At 35.3% G+C, this 25,665-nt stretch overlaps 1 protein-coding gene and 1 non-coding gene across 4 annotated transcripts in view; both read left to right on the top strand.

The window, feature by feature from the left end:
• BAZ2B (bromodomain adjacent to zinc finger domain 2B) overlaps window positions 1-25,665 on the top strand; it is a 438,023-nt gene that overhangs the window by 37,085 nt on the left and 375,273 nt on the right. The gene's annotated exons all lie outside the window — the stretch shown is intronic.
• Window positions 2,882-2,988, top strand: LOC121031131 (U6 spliceosomal RNA). Its single transcript, XR_005790565.1, has one exon. It is a non-coding gene; the product is annotated as a U6 spliceosomal RNA (small nuclear RNA).

Raw genomic sequence — 25,665 nt, 5'->3', positions numbered from 1 at the left:
TTTATTTATTTATTTATTTATTTATTTATTTATTTATTTATTTATTTATTTTTGAGAGAGAGAGAACATGAGCCAGGAAGGGTAGAGAGAAAGGGGACAGACAGGCCCAAGCTGCCAGCATCAAGCCCGACGTGGGGCTCAAACTCACATGAAATCATGGCCTGAGCCAAAGTTGGATGCTCAACTCACTGAGCCACTCAGGTGCCCCTGCCATGTTGTACATAAGGAAACAAATCATATATAGACACTTAAATGACCTTCAAAAATAAACACCTAGTAAAAACACTCAACAAAGAGGAATCAATGAATATTTTCTTAACATCTTCTTAATGGGTAACACTAAGGGCATTTTCACTACTAACATTAGGAACAAGGCAAGGATATCCAGTAACACTATTAAACATTTTATTGGAGATATTAGGCAATGCAATTAAACCAGAGCAATCAGTAGAGTCATAACAGTTAGAAAATAAGGCAACAATCTCTATTTGCAGTTAAGGTAGTATACCTAGAAAACCCTAGAGCAGGGATCAGTAAAGGAACCCAGTAACCAAATCTAGTCATATCATTTTGTTTGTGTATTGTGTGTAGCTACTTTTCCTTCCACTGGCCCTGTTGGAGAGTTGTGGTAAAAATGGTCTGGCCCAACAAAGCTGAAAACATTTTAACATCTTATAGAAAAAGATTGTGTACTACTGACCTAGAGAATCATTAAAACTAACTCAGACAAAATAATTCAGTAACCACTAAGCTATAAAATTACCATTCAGTATAATTCAATAGAACCTAAAATCCTTTACATATACAACCACTTATCAGTTAGCAGATATAATGTTAGGGAAAACCCCAATTTAACGCCAACAAAGAAGATAAAATACTTAGGAATAAATATAACAAGAATTATACAAAAGCTATTTGAATAAATCTTTAATATACTTCTTAAAGATACACAACTAGATTTGAACCAATGAAAAGATAGTTCTCCTTAATTTATAATTTTAATATAATCTTAATGAAAATCCCATCATGCTTTTTTATAGAGCTAGATGAGTTGATATGGAAGCCATCTATGTAAACATAGCTGGGAAATGTTTCAAGCAGTTAGCATCTATGGATCCTACCACTAATACATGAAGAGTTGACAAAGGAGGGTGGTCTTACCGTGTCAAAATACCTCCCCACAAGACACTTACTAATCACTGAAGGAAAAAAGTTGCAACTTTACAGTATTTTTACCGCATTTTTACCAGGTTGTCAACATTATTAGTAATGGGACAAATAGACATAATATATCCTGATAGTATGTACTGAGAAGAGCATAATATCACTTCTGTGGTATTACAAAATATGTAACACGTCCCACAATTCTATGATCAAGTAATCCTTAACAATGGAGGAAAGAATATGCAACGGGAAAGAGATAGTCTCTTCAATAAATGGTGTTGGAAAACTGGACAGCTACATGCAAAAGAATGAAAATGGACCACTTTCTCACACCATACACAAAAATAAACTCAAAATGGATTAAGGACCTAAATTTAAGACTTGAAGTCATAAAAATCTTGAAAGAGAACACAAGCAGTAATTTCTCTAACATCATCCATAGCAATATATTTCTAGATATGTCTCCTCAGGCAAGGGACACAAAAGCAAAACCAAACTGTTGGACTACATCAAAGTAAAAAGCTTCCGCACAGTGAAGGGAATAATCAACAAAACTAAGAGACAACCTACAGAATGGAAGAAGATATTTGCAAATGATATATCTGATAAAAGGTTAGTAGTAAATGAAATATCTGATAAAAGGTTGTATGCAAAATATATAAAGAATTGATACAACTCAACACCCAAAACACACAAAAAATCCAATTAGAAAATGGGCAGAAGACTTGAGACATTTCTCTTCTCTTCATGACAATCTGACAAACAGATTGTCAGCAGACACATGAAAAGATGCTCAACATCACTCATCATCAGGGAAAAACAAAACTTCAATGAGATATCACTATCCATTTGTCAGAATGGCTAAAATTTACAGCATAGAAATAAGAGGTCTTGGAGAGGATGTGGAGAAAGGGGAACCCTCTTACACTGTTGGTGGGAATGCAAACTGGTGCAACCACTGTGGAAAACAGTATGGAGGTTTCTCAAAAAGTTAAAAATAGAACTACCCTATGATCCAGTAATTGTACTACTAGGTATTTACCCAGAGAATACAAAAATACTAATTCGAAGCGCTCCAGTGTTTATAAAGGTGATGGGGACTAAGAAGTGCACTTGCTGTATTGGGGCACCTGAGTGGCTCAGTCAGTTGGGTGGCCACCTTCAGCTCAGATCATGATCTCGCAGTTGGTAGGTTCAGGCTCCGCGTCGGGCTCTGTGCTGACAGCTCAGAGCCTGGAGCCTGCTTAGGATTCCGTGTCCCCTCCTCTCTCTCTGCCCCTGCCCCACTTGTGCTCTGTCTAGCTCTCTCAAAATAAAATGTTAAAAAAAAAGTGCACTTGTAAGGATGAGCACTGGGTGTTGTATGTAAGTGTTGAATCATTAAATTATACACAGGAAACTAATATTATACTGTATGTTAATTAACTGGAATTTAAATAAAAACTTTTAAAAAAGACATGAAGACACTTTTCTACAGAGAAGATGTACAGATGGCCAACATGAAAAGATGTTCAACATCATTCCTCATCAGGGAAATGCAAATCAGAACTACAATGAGATATCACCTCACACCTGTTAGAATGGCTGACATCAACAAGAAATAAGTGCTGGTGAGAATATGGAGAAAAAAGCCTCTTGCACTGTTGATGGGAATGCAAACTGGTGCAGCCACTGTGGAAAACAGCATGGAGGTTTTTCAAAAAGTTAAAAATAGAGTGCTTTCTTCAGCAGTGCATGTACTATAATTGGAATGATATAGAGCAGATTAGCATGGCACTCCTGCACAAGGATGACACTCAAATTTGTGAAGTTTTCCACGTTAAAGAAAAAAATTTAAAAATAGAACTACCCTACCTCTGTAAATCACACTACTGGGTATTTACCCAAAACATACAAAAATGCTAGTTCGGAGGGATACATGTACCCCTATGTTTATTGAAGCACTATTTACAATAGCCAAAATTTGGAAGCAGCCCAAGTGGCCATCAGTAGATGAATGGATAAAGAAGTGATATGTATATACAATGGAATATATTCAGCCATAATAAAGAATTAAATCTTGCCATTTGCAACTACATGGATGAAGGTAGAGATTCTTATGCTAAGTGGAATAAGTCAGCCAGAGAAAGACAAATGCCATATGGTTTCACTCATATGTAGAATTTAAGAAACAAAACAAAGAAGCAAAGGAAAAAGAGAAAGACAAACCAAAAAACAAACTCTTAACCATAGAGAACAAACTGATGGTTCCAAGATGTGTGGTGGGTGGGGGAATGAGGGAGCTAGGTGATGCGGATTAAAGAATACATTTATGATGAGCACTATGTAATGTATAGAATCGTTGAATCACTAAATTGTACACCTGAGACTTGTATAACACTGTATGTTAGCTATACTGCAATTAAAATAAAAAAAGAAAGAAAGAAACTCTGGGCAGCTGGAAATGCGGGAGCCTTTGCCATATTGTCATCTGATTAGACCAGCTTGGCAGCAGAAACAAACACATGTGGGCCATACAGCGACCTCCAAAGGGGGTCTTTCAGAGAGAAACCAAAACTGAATGACTCACCTGGAACACCTGATGAATGGTGAAATTGACCCAGCCAAACAAATGCAAAACACTTCTCATCCAGACCGTGGAAGTGGAAACCCTGGCCCATCCTGCTAGTAGCACTGAGTGAATATCACTCTCATTTTCAGTGGATCTGTTTTCTTCTGTGTATACGTGTGTGTGTTTTATTTTTAAAGAGAAAATAAAATGCAAATGAACTTATAAAAAAAAAATGTAACCTGAATTTAAACATGAAAAAACTTCAGTTAAACCCAAATTGAGGGATAGTTCACCAAAAATGGCCTGTTGTTTTAAAAAAATGTCAAGGTCAAGAAAAACAAAGAATGAGGAACTTGCTTCAGATCAAAGTCTAAAGAGACATGACAGTTAAATACAGTGTATGACACTGGGCTGAGTCATTGGTCAAGATGGAAAAAATTACTTTTATTTTATTATTCTATTTTTGTCATAAAAGATAGTAGTGGAACAATTGGCAAAATGTGAAGGTCTGTAAATTGGATAGTGCTATATTAATGGTAAGTGCCTTATTTTGATTAATGTACTTTTTTTAAAATTTTTTTTTAATTTTTAAAAAAAAATTTTTTTTTTCAACGTTTATTTATTTTTGGGACAGAGAGAGACAGAGCATGAACAGGGGAGGGGCAGAGAGAGAGGGAGACACAGAATCGGAAACAGGCTCCAGGCTCTGAGCCATCAGCCCAGAGCCCGACGCGGGGCTCGAACTCACGGACCGCGAGATCGTGACCTGGCTGAAGTCAGACGCTCAACTGACTGCGCCACCCAGGCGCCCTGATTAATGTACTTTTTGAGGAACTACATTGAAATATTTATAAAGGGGAATGATGTCTGCAACTTGTTTTCAAATTCAGAAAAGTCTGTAGAGGGGAGAGAAAGACACTGATAAAGCACATGTTAAGTTTGGGGAATCTGAATGAAGAAGGGTTTATGGAAATTGTATTGTTTAAAAAATAAACTTCTAAGTTTTGGAATAATTTCAGAGTTACAGAAAAGTTTAAAAGATAGTACACACTTCACACTTCGCCCAATTTTAGTTTTCATTTTAAATTACCATGGTACATTTTTGAAAACTAAGAAACCAATATTGGTTCATTACTATTAACTAAACCCCTAAATCTGACTTTATTCAGATTTCACCTGTTTTCTATGAATTTTCCTCTAAACTTCAGACCTTAATCACATAATGTCCTTTTTTTTTTTTTTTTAAGTGTATTTTGAGAGAGAGAGAGAGACAGAGCAAGCGTGTGCACAAGCGGAGGAAGGACAGAGAGAAGAGTTGGGGGGAGAGAGAGAGAATCCTAAGCAGGCTGCACACTGTCAGTGCAGAGCCCAATGCAGGGCTCAAACTCTCCAACCATGAGATCATGATCTGAGCCAAAATCGAGTCAGGCCCTTAACAGACTGAGCCACCCAGGTGCCCCTTAATGTCCCTTTTCTATTCAAAGATGCAGTCCAGTGTACCACATTGCATTTGTTTGTCATCTCTGTTCAATCTCCTTTGGTCTGTGACAGTTTCTCAGCCTTTTTAAAAAAAAAAAAATTCATGACATTGACAGTTTTGAGGAAACTCAAATATCTTAGAAATATTTCTTAGAAATAATCTTAGAAATATTTCTAAGAATATCCCCCAATTTTGTTTTTTGTATGTATTTCTCATGGTTAGACTGGGGTTATGGCTTCTTAGAATACTACAGAAGTGAAGTACCCTTTCTGTCACATCATATCAGGAGTAGATGCTATCAACATGGTATCTCTGGTGATGTAAACCTTGATATCTTAAGGTAGTATCTGCCAGGTTTCTCCTCTGTAAAGTTCCAATTTTTCCTACTCTGTTTGGGAGGGAGTCACTAAGTCCAGCCCAGTCTCAAAGGCTGGGGTGGGGTGCAGGTTAAGCCTCACCTCCTGGACAGGATAGTTTCTATGTTATATCATTTGGATTCCTTTATAATGGATATTTGACTCTTTTCTGTCTATTTATTATTTATATTTCTATGGACTCAGCTGTATTTATTTCATTCTTTGAGTTAAATCTAATACATTATTTATTCTATCACCGAAATGTTTCCAGCTTTAACTACTGGAAATCCTGGTGATCTCCTATGGCCTTTTGATATATCCCCATCCTTTTGGTTTGTGAGCTTTGCCTTACTTTTTGATATTTCCACATGCTTCTCTTTTATCTTGTGTTTTCCTTGTCCCTGTCCTAAATGGGCTATTTCTCCAGAACCTTGTTCCCTTTATTGAAGAATAATATTTAGAAACCAAGATCTTGGTGCTGAGTGGTTTGTACTATTTTGTAACTTTATTATTATTATTATTATTTTAAATGTTTATTTAGTTTTAAGAGAGAGGGACAGAATGCAAGTGGGGAGGGGCAGAAGGAGAGGAAAACACAGAAACTGAAGCAGGCTGCAGGCTCTGAGCTGTCAGCACAGAGCCTGATGCAGGGCTCAAACCCATGAACCGTGAGATCATGACCTGAGCCGAAATCTGTCATTTAACTGACCAAGCCACCCAGGCACCCCTAACGTTATTATTAAATCTGAAGTCACTTCAACATAAAAAGTAAAAAAACCCAAAGAGTTAAAAGTTGTAAGAAACATACCCTATTTTTTATTCTTAAGTGCAATACCTTAGTTTATTATGTCAGTTACCAAATGTTACCATTTAAAATTGGTTGATGCTTATTCTTTCTAAATAAAAATTATAGCTTACTTGGTATCTAGAAATTATTAATAAAATTATACAGCTGCAGTAGGACATTTTTGTACGTTTTATTTGCACTTCTTAAAATGTAAACACTTTCTCATATTTCTCACCTCTTATGAAAAGCATAAAGGTCTGTGATTAAATTCATGGCACTATTTACATAACAAAACTAATAACTAAACAGTCTAGCTTAACATGCATACATAAAAGGGCATAGTAGGGGGATAAAGGAGGGAGATCTTGACATTACTCATAACTCTGAAGCAATAATACCTCCACCCTCAAATTCCACTTCAGTGAGTAAGAATGATGTAGACAGCTTGGCCTGTTTGACAGGAAATTCCATATAAAAATATAGGATTTCTTGTGGAAGTTTGAAAATAGATCTCTTTGATCTGTGACATAAGAAGGTTACTACTCTACCGGATACTTCTGTTCTATATCTTGGAAAGCCGTTTTATTTTATTTATTTATTTTTAAAGTTTATTATTTCTTTCTAATAATGTCTACACCCAATGTGGGGCTTGAATTCATGACCTTGAGATCAAGAGTCTCATGCTCTTCCAACTGAGCCAATCAGGCACTCCCTTAGAAAGTCGTTTTAGAAAATATTTTATTTTGTTTTATTTTACTTTGTTTTATTTTTAAATGTTTATTTACTTTTGAGAGAAAGAGAGCGATAGAGAGAGAGGGAGAGAGAGCATCCCAAGCAGGCTCTGCACTGCCTCAAACCCACGAACCATGAGACCCTGACCTGAGCCAAAAATCAAGAGTCAGACGCTTAACTGAGCCACCCAGGTGCCCCAAGAAAATAATTTATTGCTTCCAGAATGCAATTACAAGTAAAGAAAGTGCAAATGAGGATATAGGTATGCTTTAGCTCTTAGTGACACTAAGAACTTATTAACAGTGTAAAAAAGACTGAATAAAGACAGCTACAATGTCTATTTACAATAGCATGGATGGAGCTAGAGAGTATTGTGTTAAGCAAAATAAGCCAGAGAAGGACAAATACCATATGATTTTACTCTTATGTGGAATTTAATAAACAAATGAGCAAAGCAAAAAAGAGAGAGAGAGGCAAACCAAAAAACAGACTCTTAACTATAGAGAACAAACTGATGGTTTACCAGAGGAAAGGTGTGGGGGTGGGGGGGTTAAATAGGTGATAGGGATTAAGGAGTGCACTTGTGATGAACTCTGGGTGTTATATGTGAGTGCTGAATCACTAAATTTTACACCTGAAATTAATATTACATTTATGTTATCTAACTTGAATTTAAATAAAATTTTTCTTAAAGTCAGCTACAATGTAACAAAGATATAATTTGTATGGTCTTATCACATTTTTGTATAAAATTTGTATACATGCGTAGAAAATTTCTAGATCATTTTTAGCCTGCAGGTTGTTACCAATTGGTGTGTCATGAAGTTAGTTTAGTAAGTCACATTGTTTTAAGTTGAATAAAACAATAGAAAATGCCAGTACTAGTCACATAATATAATAACTATTACAGAAACTTTTATTACAGGTGTTTATGTGTGTGAGTAAGTGATTTGTGTATTGTAATGTAAAATACATTTCTTATTTTGAATCTAGGTCAAAAAAGGTACTTTTAAAAATACAGTTCTAGGATTGTAGACCAAAAACACTTCAAGAGTGGACCTCCAGGGAGTAGGAGATGGACTTTTGCAGGAGAGGGATTTCAGAAGAAAAGATCTGGAAACTAACTTACTTATTTTTTATATAAACAATACAGAAAAGGGTAAAACCATGTAAAGTGGTGATTTAATTTGCAGTTTCCAAACAAACTTAGTATTATTCTGCCCAATCTTCTCTACTGTGATGTATCTCTTCATATCTCTGTAGAAGCTTCTGGAGCCTAACATCTACCCCTTTCACCTTGCTACTTAAGCATTATTCCTTGGGGTTGGCTAAATGTGCTAATGGAAGTCCTATGTAATGTATAGGAGGATATGAACCATATTAATTTTCTAACATCCTTCTTCCCCGTAAAAATCCGAATTCTGAAATATTGTTGGTCCCAGTATTTCACATAAAAAGTTGTAGATTTTTTCATTGTTGTCTAGCTTCTGCTATTGTTGGTTAAATATTTTATCAATCTTAATTTTCATTCTTTTAGGTAATCTGTTTATTCATTATGGTAGATTTAAGATTTTCTCTTTGTTCTTACTATCCTTACTGTTTTTATCATAGTGTGTCTGGGTAAGACTATTCTGTTTATGCATTATCAATCTGTGGATTTAAATATCTCCAGAATTTTGGAAAATTTTCAGCTGTTATTTATTGAATATTGTGTTCTCTTATTCTCTTAAGTAATTTCTGGAATTATTCTTAGATATATGTTAGAGCCTTTAGAAGTATCTGTCCTGTCTTTTAAATGTATTTTCCTATTTTTGTATCTATGGCTTTCTCTATTGAGAATTCATTGTTAGCACTTTCATAAACAGTGTTGTCTAATCAAAAACTATTTCCTTAACTTTTTCTTTACGAACACTTTTTCTTTGTTTATGCAGTGGTTAACTATATGTGCATCGGAAAAGATAAAGGGGGTGGTGTGTGCCTGGGTGGCTCAGTCGGTTGAACATCTAATGCTTGGTTTCAGCTCAGGTCTCACAGTTCATGAGTTTGAGCCCTGTGTTGGGCTCTGCTTTGGCAGTGTGCAACATGCTTGGGATCCTCTTTCTCCCGACCCTGCCTCTTCTCTGTTTACTCACTCTCTCTAAAAATAAATAAATAAACTTTTAAAAAAGATACAAGGGGTAGAGGTACATTGCAGCACAGTTTGACAGTTTCTTAGAACATTAAACATGCTAACCATACAAACTAGCATTCTTATTCCTAGGTAATTACCCAAGAGAATGAAACTGTGCTCCCACAAAAAACTGCACATCAGTGTTTTTATCAGCTTTTTTCATACTTGGCAAAAACTGCAAACACAAATATCCTTCAACTTGTGAATGGAGAAACAAGATATGGTATGTCCATGCAATGGAATATTTCTCAGTAATGCAAAGGAATGAACTACTGATTGTTGCGATGACATGGATGAATTTCATATTTATAATGCTAAGAGAGAAAGAAGCCAGACTGCAAAGGCTACATACTGTAGTAATTGCACTTATATGAAATTCTGGAAAAGGTAAAACTACTACAGACAGATCTATCAGCAGTGGTTGCCAGTGGCTGGGTAACAGAGGAGTTGACTACTGTGGTACTCACATTCTAATTTCAAGAACCAAAAAATGTCACCTTATATGACAAAAGGGACTTGCAGATGTAATTCAGTTAAAGATCTGGAGATGGGCAGTTATCCTGGGTTATCTGGATAAAACCTTAAATCTAATCACAAAAGTTTTTATAAGATGGAGGCAAGAGAAGGTGGCAATGGGACAACAAAGCAGAGATTGGAGTAATGTGGCCAGGATCCAAGGTATACGGGTAGTTTCCAGAAGCTGGATGAAGCAAGAAACAGATTCTTCCTTGAAGCCCTCAGAAGAAATTAGACCTGTCAACACCTTAGTTTTAGCCCAATAAAACTCATTTTAGGAGTGCCTCGCTGGCTCAGTTGGTAGAGCATTCAACTCTTGATTTCAAGGTTGGGAGTTCCAGCCCCATGTTGGGTGTAGAGATTATTTAAAAGTAAAATCTTAAAAAAACTCACGTCAAACTTCTTACATGCAGAAGTATAAACTTGTGTTTTTAAGGCACTAAATTGCCATATGTTAGCTATTGTAAATAATGCTGTACTGAACATGATGGTACAGTTAATCTCTTTGAGAGCCTCTTTTCATGTCCTTTAAATATATACCCAGAAATCAGATATGGTAGTTCTATCTTTAATTTTTTGAGGAATTTACATACTGATTTCTATAGTAGTTGTACCAATTTACATTCCCACCAACAGTGCACAAACATTTGCTTTTCTCCACTCAGTGATAGTCTAGCTAACGTTTATCAATTCTATTTATCTTTTCAAAAATGTAGGTTAGTTTCATTGATATTTTATATTATTTTTCTTGTCTCTCATTTATTTCTGCTCTGATATTTGTTATTTACTTTCATCTGCTTATTTGGGACTTAGCTGATTTTTCTTTTTTAGTTCCTGAAGATGTTAAGTGAAGCTGTTTGTTTTGAGATCTTTCTTGTCTTTTTTCTTTCTTTTCCTTTCTTTTTCTTTTTTGAGATTTTTCCTGTTAATGTAGGCATTTACTCTGTAAACTTCCCTCTTATAACTGATTTTGCAGGGGCATCTGGCTGGCTCAGTCAGAAAATCGTGCAACTCTTGATCTTGTCATGAGTTTTAAGCCCGTTGTTGGGTGTAGAGAATACTAAAAATAAATTAAAACTTAAAAAAAATAAAGAACTGATTTTGCAGCATACCATAGGGTTTGATATATTGTGGTCCATTTTCATTTGTTTCAAGAGAGTTCTTGATTTCTCTCTGATTTAGTTTTTGACCCATTGGTTATTAATGAGCTTGTTGTTTAATCCCCACATATCTATGAATTTTCCAGCTTTACTCCTGTTATTGATTTCTATTCTCATAGCACTATGGTCAGAAAAGATGCTTGGTATGATTTCAGTCTTAAATTTGCTAAGAGTTGTTTTGTGGCCTATCATATGATCTATCCAGGAAAATGTTCCTTGTGCATTTGTGAAGAATGTGTATTCTACCACTGTTGGATGGAATTTTTTTGTGCACATCTGTTCCATTTGGTCTAAAGTATGGTTCAAGTCCAATATTTCCTTGTTGATTTTCTATCTGAATGATCTATTCATTGTTGAAAATGGGGTATTGAAGTCCACTGCTTTTACAATACAATGTCTGTTTTTCCATTCAAATCTGCTAGAGTTTACTTAATATATTTAGGTGCTCTACTGTTAAGTGCATGTATATTTAAGATTGTTACAGCTTTTTGATGAATGGACTCCCTTATCATTACATAATGACCATCTTCACCTCTTGTTACCATTTTTGGCTATAAGTTTATTTTGACTGATATAAGTACAGTTGATTCTTGAACAATGTGAGATTTAAGGGTACTGACCCCCAACAGAATTGAAAATCCACATGTAACGTTTGCCTCCCCGAAAAGTTAACTAATAGGCTACTGTTGACTAGAATACTGTTGACCAATCACATAAACACTCAATTAAGATAATTTTGTATGTTATATGTATTATATACCATATTCTTACAATAAACTAAAGAAAAGAAAATGGTAAGAAATCATAAGAGAAACATATTATATACTGTGTTTGTAAAAAAAAAAAAATCACGTATTAAGTGGACCTGCACAGTTTAAACCTGTGTTGTTCAAGGTCAGCTCTATAGTCACCCCTGCTGTCTTTTGGTTTCCACTTATGTGGATTTTTTTCCCATCCCTTCACTTTGTGCCTATAAATGTCCTTAAAGCTGGAGTGAGTAAGCAGCATATAATTGGGTGTGTGTGTGTGTTTTGTTTTTGTTTTTTTTTTGTCCATCCAGCCACTCTATTCCTTTTGATTACAGAATTCAGTCCTCTTATATTTAGAGTAATTATTGAAAGATGTGGACTTGTTAATGCCATCTTATTGTTTTCTGACTGTTTTTTAGTTTTGTTATTCCTTTTTTCATTTCTCACTACCTATTTTTGTATTAATAATTTTCATTGGTAGTACGCTTTGATTTTCTTTTTATCATTTTGGATATCAACTATAAGTTTCTGCTTTGTGGTTACCATGAAGCTTATGTATCATTTTATAGTCTATTTTATGTTGATAACAACTTAACTTTGATCACATACAAAATCTCTTTTTACTCCCTCACTTTTATATTTTTTATGTCATCATTTATATCTTTTTGTATTGTGTATCCCTTAACAACTTGAAGCTATGCCTGTAATCCCTTTAACAACTTGTTGAAGCTATACCTGTTTTAAATGCTTTTGTCCTTTAACCTTTATTCTAAAATTAAGAGGTTAATACATAACTATATTACAGTATTAGGGTATCTAAATTTGGCTGTATGCTTACCTTTACCAGTGTATTATATATGTTCCTGTGGGTTTTTTTTTTTTAAGTTTGTTTATTCTTTTTTAGAGGGAAGGAGGGAGGGAGGGAGGAGGAGGGGCAGAGAAAGAGTGAGAGGGAATCCTAAGCAGTGCAGAGCCCAACATGGGGCTTGAACTCACGAAACCATGAGATCATGACTTGAGCTGAAATCAGGAGTCAGATGATTAACCAATTGAGCCAGCTGGGCACTCTTGTTCCTGTGTTTGCTTGATACAAATTAGCATCCTTTTTTCTTCAGGTTGAAGACCCCCTTACAGCATTTCTTGTAAGGTAGGTTTACTGGTGATAAATTTGCTCAGCTTTTGTTTACTAGGGAAAGTATTTCACCTTCAATTCTGAAGGACAACTTTACTGTATAAAGTTTTTTTGGTTGGCAGTTTCTTTCCTATAGCACTTTCAATATGTCATCCTGTTTTCTTCTAGCCTACAAGGTATCTGAAAAATCCATTGATAGGTTTATGGGGATTCCTGTATAGGAGAGAAATTTTTTTCTCTTACTGCTTTAACACTTTTCTTTTTCTTCAGTTTTAGACAGCTTTATTATTATATATCTTGGAGATGATTGTTTTGTATTCAAATTTTGAGGCCACCTATTAGCATCATGAACTTTAATATCTAGATAAAACCCCAGATTTGGGAATTTCTCATCCATTATTTCTTTAAATAAGCTGTTTGCCCCTTTATCCTTCTCTTCTTTTTCTAGCGCTCTACTGATACACACATTATTTTACTTGATAGTGTCCCATTAGTACCAGATGCTTTCTTCATTCCTTTTCATTATTTTTTTTTCTCCTTTAAATGGATAATCTCTCTAAATCTCTCTCCTGTTTGTTCAATTCTACTATTGAAGCTCTCTACTTGAATACTTTAAGTTTAGTCATTGTATTCTTCAGTTCCAAAGTTTTTGTTTCATTCTTTTTGTGTTTTCTCTTTGTTCAACTTCTCATTTTGTTCTTTTATTCTTCCTTTGATATTGTATAATTGTTTCTCTCTTGTAGCTCTCCAACCATCTGTAGAACAATTACTTTGAATTCTTTGTCAGGCAATTCCTGGAGGAATCTAACGTATTCCTTTGGGGAAGATAGATTTCCCTGATTCTTCAAGGCTCCTGTAGCCTTGCATAGCTATTTGTGCATTTGAAGAAGCCGTTTCTTTTTCCAGACTTTATGGACTGACTTTTTTAATTTTAGAAAGAGAGAGAGTGAGCTGGGGAGAGGGGCAGAGGGAAAGAGAAAGAGAATCTCCAGCAGATTCTATGCTCAGCCTAGATCCTGACATAGGGCTTGATTCCATGACCCTGGGATCATGACCTGAGTCAAAATCAAGAGTCAGACACTCAACTGACTGAGCCACCCAGGTGTCATATATGGACTGACTTTGGTAAAGGATGTCTTTCACCTTTGGGTGGGGACTTGCTGGATCATGTTGTCACCTTGCTTCTAGTGGTACAGGCTGCCAAGTGTGGGGGTATCTGCCAGTTCCAGGTCCAGCAAGGGCATGATGTCTCCTTGGTTCATTGTATTGACAACTGTGGTCCTTGGCAAGCAGTGGCAGCAAGGTCTATTGGAGTCCTGAGAAGCCCTGATTTTGTTTATTTAAGTCCTCTTTTTGTTCTTCGGTGAGTTTGGCTAAAGGTTTATGAATTTTGGTGGTCCTTTCAAAGAACTAGCTCCTGGTTTCATTAATTGATTTAGTATTTAATTTATTTCTGCTGTATTCTTTATTATTTCCTTCCTTTTATTGGATTTGTGTTTTGTTTGTTCTTTTCCTGACTCCTTTAGGTATAAAGTTAGGTTTTTTTATTTGATATTTTTTTGCTTCTTGAGGTAAGGACTGTATTGCTATGAACTTCCCTCTTAGAACAGCTTTTTCTGCATCCCAAAGATTTTTGATCATTGAATTTTCATTTTTATTTGTCTCCATGTATTTTTTGATTTCCTCTTTGATTTATTGGTTGATCCATTCAAATATTTAGTAGCATGTTATTTAACCTCCACATGTTTGTATTCTTCTGGTTGATTTCCAGCTTCATAGCATTGTGGTCAGAAAAGATGCATTGTATAATTTCCTTTTGTTTTTATTTTTTTGAGACTTATTTTGTGATCTATTCTGGAGAATGTTCCATGTGCATTTGAAAAGAATGTATATTCTGCTCTATTATGATTGAATGTTCTGAGTATATCTGTTAGATCCATCTGGTTCAATGTGTTATTCAAAGCCACTCTTTCCCTCTTGATTTTATTTGGATGATTTATCCATTGATAAAAGTGGGGTGTTAAAGTCCTCTACTATTATTGTATTACTATCAGTTATGTCCTTTATGTTTGTTCTTATTTGCTTTATGTATTTGGGTGCTTTCATATTGGGTGCATAAATATTTGTAACTATTATATCTTGTTAGATTATTCCTTTTATAATTATATAGTGTCCTTCATTGTCTCTTGTGACAATCTTTGTTTTAAAAATCTATTTTGTCTGATACTAGGTATTGCTACCACAGTTTTCTTTTCACTTCCATTTGCTTGATAAATGCTTTTACAACCATTCACTTTAAATCTGCATGTGTCTTTAGGTCTGAAATGAGTGTTGTGTAGGCAGTATATAGATAGGTCTTGCTTTTTTTAATCCATTCTGTCACACTATGTATTTTGGCAAGAACATTTAGTCCATTTACATCCAAAATAATAATTTTTTAAATGTTTTTTTAATCTTTATTTATTTTTGAGAGAGAGGGAGACAGAGTGTAAGTGGGGGAGGGGCAGGGAGAGAGGGAGACAAAATCCAAAGCAGGTTCCAGACTCTGAGCTGTCAACACAGAGTCCGATGTGAGGCTGGAACTCAGAAACGATGAGATCATGACCTGAGCTGAAGTCAGACGCTCAACCGGCACCCCCATCCAAAATAATTATTGATAAATATGTACTTAATGCTATTTTGTTAGTTATTTTATGGTTGTTTTCATTGTTCTTCTCTGTTCCTTTGTTCTCTTGCTGTCTCACAGTTTTCTGGCTTTCTTTAGTGATATACTTGGATTTCTTTCTCTATTTTTTGCATATCTATTAATGGTTTTTAATTTGTGGTTACCACTAGGTTTATATGTAACATCTTATGCATATAGCAGTCTATGTTAAGGTGATGGTCACTTAAGTTTGAACCCCTTCTTTACTCCTTTCCCCGTCACATTTTAGGTACATGGTATCATACTTTACATACTTTTATTTTGTGAATCCTTTGACTGATTTTTATAAATATACTTAATTTTACTGCTTTTGTACTTCCTGCTTTTTTTTATTCCTACTTATGGTCTTTCCTTTCCACTCAAGGAGTCTCCTTTAACATTTCTTGTAGAGCTGATTTAGTGGTGATGTATTCCTTTAACTTTTGTCTGAGAAACTGCTTATCTCTCTTTCTATTTTGAATGATACCCTTACTGGGTAGAGTACTCTTGGTTGTGAAGTTTTTGCTTTCAGCATTTTTAATAATTGTGTCACTCCTTGTACTGCAGTTTTTGCTAAAACATCAGCCAGCATTCCCAACGGGTTTCTTTGGTATGAAATAGTTTTCTTTTCTCTTGCTGCTTTTAAAATTCTCTCTTTATCACTATCTCTTTATCATTACTTTCTGCCATTTTATTTAACTTTGTTTTTAAAGTATTTTTCTAAAGATTTTATTCTTTTTTTTTTTTTTAATGTTTATTTTTGAGAGAAAGAGTATAAGCAGTGGAGGGGTGGGGAGTGGGTAGAGGATCCAAAGTGGGCTCCGCCCTGGCAGCAGTAAGCCTGATGGGGAGTTTGAACTCATGAACCGTGAGATCATGACCTGAGCCAAAGCTGGATGTTCAATAGACTGAGCCACCCAGGCACCCCTTAAAGATTTTATTCTTAAGTAATCTGTGCACCCAATGTGAGGCTCAAACTCAACCCTGAGATCAAGAGTTGTATGCCCCACAGACTGAGCCAGCCAGGTGTACTTACTTTCTGCCATTTTAATTACTGTGTATCTTGATGTTGTACCTCCTTGGGCTGACTTTGTTGGAGGCTGTCTGTGCCTCCTAGATCTGGAGATCTGTTTCCTTCCCCAGGTTCAGGAAGTATTCGGGTATTATTTCTTCAAATAAATTTTCTGCTCCCTTTCTCCCTCTTTTCCTTCTGAGATCCCTATAATACGAATGTTATTACACTTGATGGGGCCGCTGAATTCCTCTAGTCTATTTTCATTTTTTTTTTCCTCCTGTTAAACTTGATTGCTTTCAATTACTCTGTCCTCCAGGTTGCCAGTCTGTTCTTCTCCTTTCTCTAATCTACCATTTATTTCATTTAGTGTGTTTTTCATTTCAACTGACCTCTTCATCTCCGATTTTTTAAAATATTTTGTTTTTGAGCGTCTCATTGAGGTCCTCCACTCTTTACTCAAGTCAAGTGAGTGTCTTATTTTTAAAATTAAACTCCACATCCAACATGAGGCCTGAACTCAAGATCAAGAATCACATACTGTACTGACTGAGCTAGCCAGGGCCCCCCAGTGGGTATCTTTATGACCATTACTTTAAATTCTCTATCAGGTGTATTAATTAATCTCCATTTCATTTTGCTCTCTTGCTGTGATTTTGTCCTGTTCTTTCATTTGGGATATATTCCTCATCTCCTCATTTTGTCCAACTCTCTATATCTGTTTCTATGTGTTAGGAACATCAGCTACATCTCTTGCCTTTGAAAGTAGTGGATTTATGGAGAAGAGGTCCTATAGTGCCTTTCAGTGCAATGTCCCTGGTTCATAAGAACCTGCCACTTAAGGGGTGCCTCTTATGTGTGTTGTGTGTGCCTTACTGTTGTGGCTGAGTCACATTTTCCTTCAGTCCAGTCAGTCATCTGCAATGGCTCTCTTTTGCCTCTTGTGGGCAGTGTTTGGTTCCTGTGTTGTTAGTTGAGTTTCAGTTGAGTCAGACCAGATGTTTACCAGAGAACTTCAGTGCATTTTCCCTGTGTTAGGGAAGTTTTCTTTGGTGGGCGAGACCTGCAGTCAGACCAGGTGTCTGCCCCAGTGAACTGCTGGGGTTCACTGTGAACTGCTGGTGTTGTAGTTGTACTGTTATGAGTGGTTGTCTTCCCCTTTCCCTGGGGCAGGAGCGCTTTGGAGTGGTGTTGGCCCCTGTGGGCACAAGTTGCACACCACCAGGCTTGTGGCAGTGTTTTGAGTGGGCTCTGGCCAAGGGCAGTATTGCAGGGAGCAGATCTACAGGAGAACAGGTACAAGGCACTCGGTACCAGCACGTTCCACACTGGTCTACTGTGGGAGTGGACCTGCAGCCAATACCCACACTGCCCATACCCACAAGAAGGGGTGGGGTGCAATGTTAGCAAGCTAATTGGAGAGGGTAGCACTGTGCTTTTTCCTACAGGAGTATTTAGACCAAGGGATGGGAAAGAGAATTGGCATGCCCCAGCTCTTTTTTTCTCTTGGAGAGGTCTCCCAATGATCCCTCCTCTTGTAGCACAGGTTCTGAGATTAGTAAATAAATCTTCCTCCCATATACCCCAGGCATTTTTCAAACTGCTGATTCTATGTTGTATCTCAGCAAGTCTGTTTATTGTGCTGTCTCTTAATAAGCTGCCCTCCCAGCTCTGCCAGAACTGAGTCCACTGATTTTTAAACTTTCAGATGTAAAGTCCCACTGATTGTTGGGACCCTCAGGTTTTCAAAGCCAAATGTTATGGAGATTTATCTTCCCAATGCAGATTCTCTGTGCCTGGGATGCTCGGTGTGAGGGTCTGTTTCTTTTTCCTCTCTGCACCTACGGTGTTTCTCCATCAGACAATCCCACTGGTCCTTTGGCTCCTGACCACATCTTTGCCCTTCCTATGTTTTTTTATGTGGCCTCTTCTCTATATTTAGCTGTAGAGAATCTGTTCTGCCATTCTTTGGATCACTTTCTGGGTTATTTGCACTGATGTGGGTTTAATCTAGTTGTGTCCCTGGGTTGAGTTGAGTTTAGGATCCCTCTACTCTACCATCGTCCTTGGAAGTCTCCCCTTTCTAGATTTTTTTAAGTAAATTATGACATATACTCTTATTTAAAAGAGGTTTAATTATTCATCCTTTCTATTTTACTTTTTTCATATATAAGCTGAAATAATTGTCTTCTTAATGCTAATTCCTAAATAGTGATGAAGTAATCTAGGCATTGAAAATATTTATTTAGGAGCACCTGGCTGCCTGAGTTGGTAGAGTATATGACTCTTGCTTGGGGTTGTAGGTTCAAGCCCCATGTTGGGTGTAGAAATTGCTTCAAAATAAAATCTTTAAAATATGAATGTTTATTTAAATTCTTACTTTTATGAAAGTTGTATTTTCATGTCACAGTCTTTATAAATAGTTGACTTACAAAAGTCTTCTAATAGTAAATCACCTACATTTATAAATTAGAAAAGAGCCTAAACACAAATGTTTATGAACTCTATTCACATTCACTCTGAAATAGAAACAAGCCAAAAATTCTTTAGTGGCTGAATGTGTAAACAAACTATGGTACTTCTTTTTATACCATGATATACTATACACTATCACATATATTATATAGAACTATTCAACAATAGAAAGGAGAGGGGGGTGAGGGATGGGTTCAATAGCTGATGGGGATTAAAGAGTGTAGTTGTCATGATGAGCATTGGGTGATGTATGGAATTTTGGAATCACTTTGTTGTATACTTGAAAGTAATATAACCCTGTATGTTAACTGAAATTAAAATAAAAAAATTTTAAATTAAAAAAAAATAAAATAGGACTAAGAAATTGGTTAAAAAAAAAATCAGGGCACCTGGATGGCTCAGTCTGGAACCTCCAACTCCTCTTGGTTTTAGCTCAGATCATGATCTTACAGTTCTTAAGTTTGAGCCCCACAAACTCTCAAAATAAATAAATAAACTTTAAAAAAAAGAAAAAAAAACAATTGAAAGGAATGAACTGAAAGTTAAATGAAGGGAAAAAAATTGAGTGAATGTCAAAGGGAACCATGAAATAAAGACACCATTCTCAAGCGGTTACATTATGTATGATTACCTTTATAAACTGTTTTTGGAAAGATAAACTTATATTAATAGAAAATAGATCAGTGGTTGCCAGAGGCTAGGGATTGTGGGAATGTGTGACTACAAAGATATAGTAAAAGAGATTTTGAAGGTGGAAGGTGATAGAAGTGTTCTCTATCCTGATTGTGCTGATAGTGACATGAATGTGTACATGCATTAAAAATCATAGAAGTATCTACTTCTTCCAAAATTCAATTTAATATTAAATTTTTAAACAAATTGTAAAAAAGAATCTAGAATAGGACTTTTGAGTTGACCTTAGGTTGTACATGTGCTATGATACGAAGTGAAAGGAAAATTCTGAGGACTAGAATAAAAGAGCTAAGAAATGATATATACAACCCCCCCCCCCCACACACACATATTGTATAGCAATTTGGTAGTTGGAATTAGTATTTCGTGTCTCATGAACTTGATTTCTATTTTGTAATAGAAATGGTATAAATAAACATTTTACTTCAGGATATGTGTTTGCTTTAACACACAGCGTTAAGTAAACTAGACGTTCTAAGAAAATGCTCCAATTTTTTTTTTTTTTTCTGATGGCTTCACATAGTTTCTGGCATAGCAATACATTCCCTAATTGTAATAGCATGGAATTAAATGATCTAATAATACCTTTCCTAGCTGTAAAGTTTTGTTCTAATTTTAGCCAGATAACTTTATTTGAGTTTTCATGTTTTAAGTATTCATTTTTTAATAGCTATGATGAACAAAACTTTAGGACCACTAGGTGGGGATGTAAACAGTACGGCATTTGTTATTTCTCTTGTTCTTAGAAGTAACTTCATAGGTACAGCCATAAGGGTGATTCCCTGAAAAGAGAGAAGAAAACAAACAAACAAATCCACAAAAGTACTTGTTTTTATATTTCTAAATGTTATGGTAATCAGGATTTGGGCAAAATTAAGCTTCTGAAATAAAAATAAAGTTTATCTGTGCTCAAATAGCATATTCTGAAACCACTTTCTTTGAATGACTCTTCATTGCCACAATATGTGATACTTGTTTATGGGTTTATTTTGTCCTGATACATGTTTCATGATAGATATGAAATAAGAAATAAAATTTAACAAGTAAGATGTATTTTAATTTGCTGTTTTTTTAAATTAAATTTATTTTACTTATTTTGAGAGAAAGACCATGCATGCATGGAAGTGGCAGAGAGAGAGGGAGAGAGAGAGAATCCCAAGCAGGCTCCACACTGTTAGCATCAAGCCCGATGTAGGTCTCGAACTCCTGAATCGTGAGATCATGACCTGAGCCAAAATCAAGAATCAGACCCCCCTGAGCCACCCAGGAACCTCATTTCCTCTGTCTTTTTTTTTTAATCCTTTTTTTGACACTATAAGAAAGAATGAATATCATTTATCTCTTTTTAAAGATATGTTTAAAATTATGTTAATTTCATGGCTTATTATTGATTTTTAGTCTTCTACATATAATTATCAAAAACATAGCTACATTAAGAATATCTTTAGAAAATTGCTCTATAACAAAATATCATTGTGTTGTGTTGCAAATGGTCTTTTAAAGAGTACTTATAAAAAAATAGGAAATGAAAGGACTTTTTTTTTTTTTTGTCTCTGAAATGAGGAGAGCTGTATATGTTCAAGAGTTAGATTGTCTTCTTATTTCTTGAGGATTTTCTTTTCTCATACTGCATGTTTTTATTACTTTTCAGGCAAATACACATGATTTCTGATAATTATGTGGGCTTTGGTATGTATACATTGTTTCACTCTTAAAGATTCCCTTTCAGCACAGTACAGAACTCCTATTCAATAAGGGCTGACACCTGTTTTCTTTCAGGAGTCCATCTTAGATTTTTGGTTGCTAGGTGCTTTTCATCAGTATTTTGACTCAACTAAAATTAAAAGACTTACCATATGTAGTATTATAATTAAAATTATTTATTCAACAAGGAAAATATGGCAATTTCTAGCATAATGGGGATGAATTATAGATTATTATATATCTGTGAAATTTTTAGGTAAAATGTAGCTCAGAAATGGAGGGGTGAGACTATGATATATTTAACATATCAAATGTAGCAGTTTTTAAGGGAATAAACATTCTTGTAAATGAATGACCATTTTTTTAAGATCGTGCTTAAAATATATATAACATACAATTTACCATTCTAGTCATTTAAAAAATTTGTAACGTACATAAGTTTTACCATTTTCTCATATACAATTCAGTGGTATTAATTATATTCATACTGTTGTGCAACCGGCTGCTAGTTTGCAAAACTTTTTTCATCACCACAAACAGAAACTCTGTAACCATTAAGCAATAACTCCCCAGCTACTGGTAACCTCTAAGCTACTTCCTGTCTTAAGAATTTGCCTTGAATAGCTTGATTTTAATATGATTTTATATTTTTAAATTTTTCTCTTAGTTGAAAAATATTTAATATGGTAAAGATCTATTATTGTCATTTGGAAGAACTAAAATATAACACTGAACAGTACTATGTACACATACACAGACACAGAAATAGCTGTAAATCATCACAAAGAAACAAGTTACTCATATGAGTAAGTTTACTAACCATCTTATTTATTCTTAGGATATCCTCAGTATTTTCAGGAAGAAGAGAGCTCACAACTCTTTATTTAATTCTTATGATGGGCTCTATTTTAGAACAAAAGTCAGGGAATATACATACATACATATATAATTAAGATCCTCATTTTATTCACACCAAAGTGACAGACGAAGTAAAACAGTATGACATAGAAAATACATAGAGGTATATGAATTAGAAGGAAAAAAGTCTTTCGTTTTAGAGGTTCTGTTTAACTGTTTCAAGTTCTATATAAGACGTATTAGTTCATAAATATCAACAGAAACAGCAAATAAGTGGTATAAAAATATTTTTACTGATCTTAAGAAACTGCTTCTCAGATAAAACTATTTTTAAAGAAAAGGTTTGCTTGCACTATAAGCCAAACATTGCCACTGGAGTTTTCTGAACAAGAGTAAATAGAGAATTTTAATGAGTGGTGTCAAATATTAACTGTCCACACCTAGAATTTTCTGAAGAGGACATTTAGTAGACATGATTCATGATTTAATAAAAGGCTTCAGATTTTGGTGTTGGTGAGTGGGAAGATACATGGTCAAAAGATAAATGGGCAGAATCCTTGTAGAAATTTCTGTACTAAAGTTAAGAGTTTAGTGGGTGATGGGCCTTGAGAAGGGCACCTGTTGGGATGAGCACTGGGTGTAGTGTGGAAACCAATTTGACAATAAGTTTCATATTAAAAAATAAATAAAAATAAAATTAAGAGTTTGATTCATGTCATAAGTCGGTATATTTAACAACACTGATACATAGAGATAATTGAAGCCTTTCATTTAAGAAAGCTAAAAATTTTTTATATTCTCTAATAAGTCGATATGCTAGTAAATATAAAAATATAGTGGATAATAATTAAATACATTGAGGAAATTTGAAGAACCATTTTCTGTACATTTAGAGAAAACTGTACCTTAATTATCCCAGAAAAAATAATTACTTGATCTAATTTTTAATATCTCTTGAGATGCCCTTTCTTGGATTTCATAATTCTATAACTGGAAGGGTTTTTCTTTTTAATGTTTTACTTAACGTTGCTAAGACATTCTTTACCTTGAACTTATTCCCTCATATCCTGAGTAAAAATAGAGAATAATTCACTAATGCACACAAAATTTTCCTATCCCTGAGTGAGGAACCAGAGGGATTTTAGAGTTATTTAGCTCATTCACCTTCCCTTCAATTACATTCTATTTTGCCATCTTTTTTTTTTTTTTTGAAGTTTATTTATTTTAAGAGAGAGAAAGAGCATGAACGGGAGAGGGGCAGAGAGAGGGAGAGAGAGAATCCCAAGCAGGCTCGGTGCTGTCAGCATGGAGCCTGAGGCAGGGTTTGAACTCAGGAACTGTGAGATTGTGACCTGAACCAAAATCAGGAGTCCATGGTGTAACCAACTGAGCCACCCAAGTGCCCCCATTCTATCGTGCGTTCTTGCATTAAGGAGCCTTGAAACTAAAAATTGCATTTCCTGAATCTCTTGTTTCGCAGGTTCTGGATGCACATCAAGTCCCTTCAGTAAAATGCATTCCTGCAAAATCTGGAAGGAAGAAGTTAAGTGAAGGCTACTTTTCTCTTCCTCTTGGCTGTCACTACCAGGCAGCCAATTCAGGAAGATTTTTAGTGATTTTGTTCTGGAAGTCATTTTTAAAGAGTCTTTAGAGAACCTGTTCCTCCAGCCCTTCTTGCAGTTATATATTCAGCTAATTCCCTGTGTTTAAGGTCTTTATTCATAGACAGTATGGGGCATCTAGCTGACTTTGTTGGTAGAACATCTGACTCCTTATCTCAAGATCATGAATTCAATCCCCATGTTGGATATAGAGCTTAATTAAAACAAAAAAGCAAGCAAAAGCAACAGTAACAAACAATAGAAGCATTGCCACTAAGTCAGGAAAAGATAAAGATGATTAATATTGCTATGGAAGTTTTAGACAAGACAAAGAATTTTCAGTCATAAAAATTGGAAAGGAAGAGGTAAACCACTTCTCTTTGCAGATGGTATGACTCTATATCCAAAAATATCCAGAAGAAATGTGAAAGCTAGTAAAAGCCATAAGAGAATTTAAATAGCAGGTTATAAGTTCAACATAAAAAAATTTACATCCTCACATAGACACAAAAGTAAATAGATGATATAATGGAAGAGAAGACAATTTTCAATAACAAAACAAAAATAATGCAAAAAAATCTAGGCATAAATTTAATATAAAATGCCTAAAACCATATGAGTAAAAACATAAAAATTCCAAAAAGATCCCAAAGAAGATGTAAACTTAGCATTATGAAAAGGTCACTTCTTGGGGTGCCTGGGTGGCTCATTTGGTTAAGTGTCCGAGTTTGGCTCAGGTCATGATCTCATGGTCTGTGGGTTTGAGCCCTGCGTCGGGCTCTGGGCTGACACCTCAGAGCTTGGAGCCTGTTTGAGTCTGTGACACCCTCTCCTCCCTCTTTCTCTACCCCTCTCCCCTTGACTCTGTCTCTCTGTCTCTCTCTCAAAAATAAATAAACATTAAAAAAATTTTTAAGGAATAAAAGAAAAATGATCCAGTTTAAAATAGGCCAAAGTTTTGCACAGGCACATCACCAGAAAGATACATGAATAGGGAAATAAATAGTCACAAGAAAATTGTTCAACATCGTTAGTCAACAGAGAAATGAAAATTTAAATCAAAATGAGACCCCTTTTATACTCATTAATATTGTTAAAGTTTAAAAGGTGTCAGTACTAAATGTTGGTTAGGATTTGCAGCAAATTCTGGTGGACACATAAAATGGTTTAGCTTAGCCACATCTGAAAATGGTTTACGGTTTCTTTACCTTTTTTTTTTTTTTTTTTAGTTAACATACAGTGTAGTGTTGGCTTCAGGAGTAGAACCCAGTGATTCATCTCTTACATTTGACACCCAGTGCTTATCCTGAAAGGTGCCCTGCTTAATGCCCAACAACTATTTAACCCACCTACCCACCCTCCCCATCAATCCACAGTTCTCTGTATTTAAGAATCTCTAATGGTTTGCCCCTGTCTGTTTTTATCTTATTTTTCATTCCCTTCCCTTAAGTTCATTTGTTCAGTTTCTCAAATTCCACGTATGAGTGAAATCATATATCTTTCTCTGGTTGACTTATTTCACTTAGCATGATACCCTCCAGTTCCATTCACGTTGTTGCAAATGGCAAGATTTGATTTTTTTCATTGTTGAGTAGTACTCCATTGTGTGTGGTGTGTGTGTGTGTGTGTGTGTGTGTGTGTGTGTGTGTGTGTGTGTATACACACACATCTTCTTAATCCATTCGTTAGTTGTTGGACATTTGGGCTCTTTCCATATTGATAGCACTGCTATAAATATTGGGATGCATGTACCCCTTTGAATCAGCATTTTTTTTAATCCTTTGGATGAATACCTAGTAGTTCCAATTGTTGGGTCATAGGGTAATTCTATTTTTAATTTTT

Source organism: Herpailurus yagouaroundi, unplaced genomic scaffold, assembly GCF_014898765.1.
Source record: "Herpailurus yagouaroundi ecotype Mexico unplaced genomic scaffold, PumYag 140, whole genome shotgun sequence".
Taxonomy (NCBI): domain Eukaryota; kingdom Metazoa; phylum Chordata; class Mammalia; order Carnivora; family Felidae; genus Herpailurus; species Herpailurus yagouaroundi.
The sequence above is the reverse complement of the archived record's forward strand: the minus strand, read 5'-3'. Positions and strand labels throughout refer to the sequence as shown.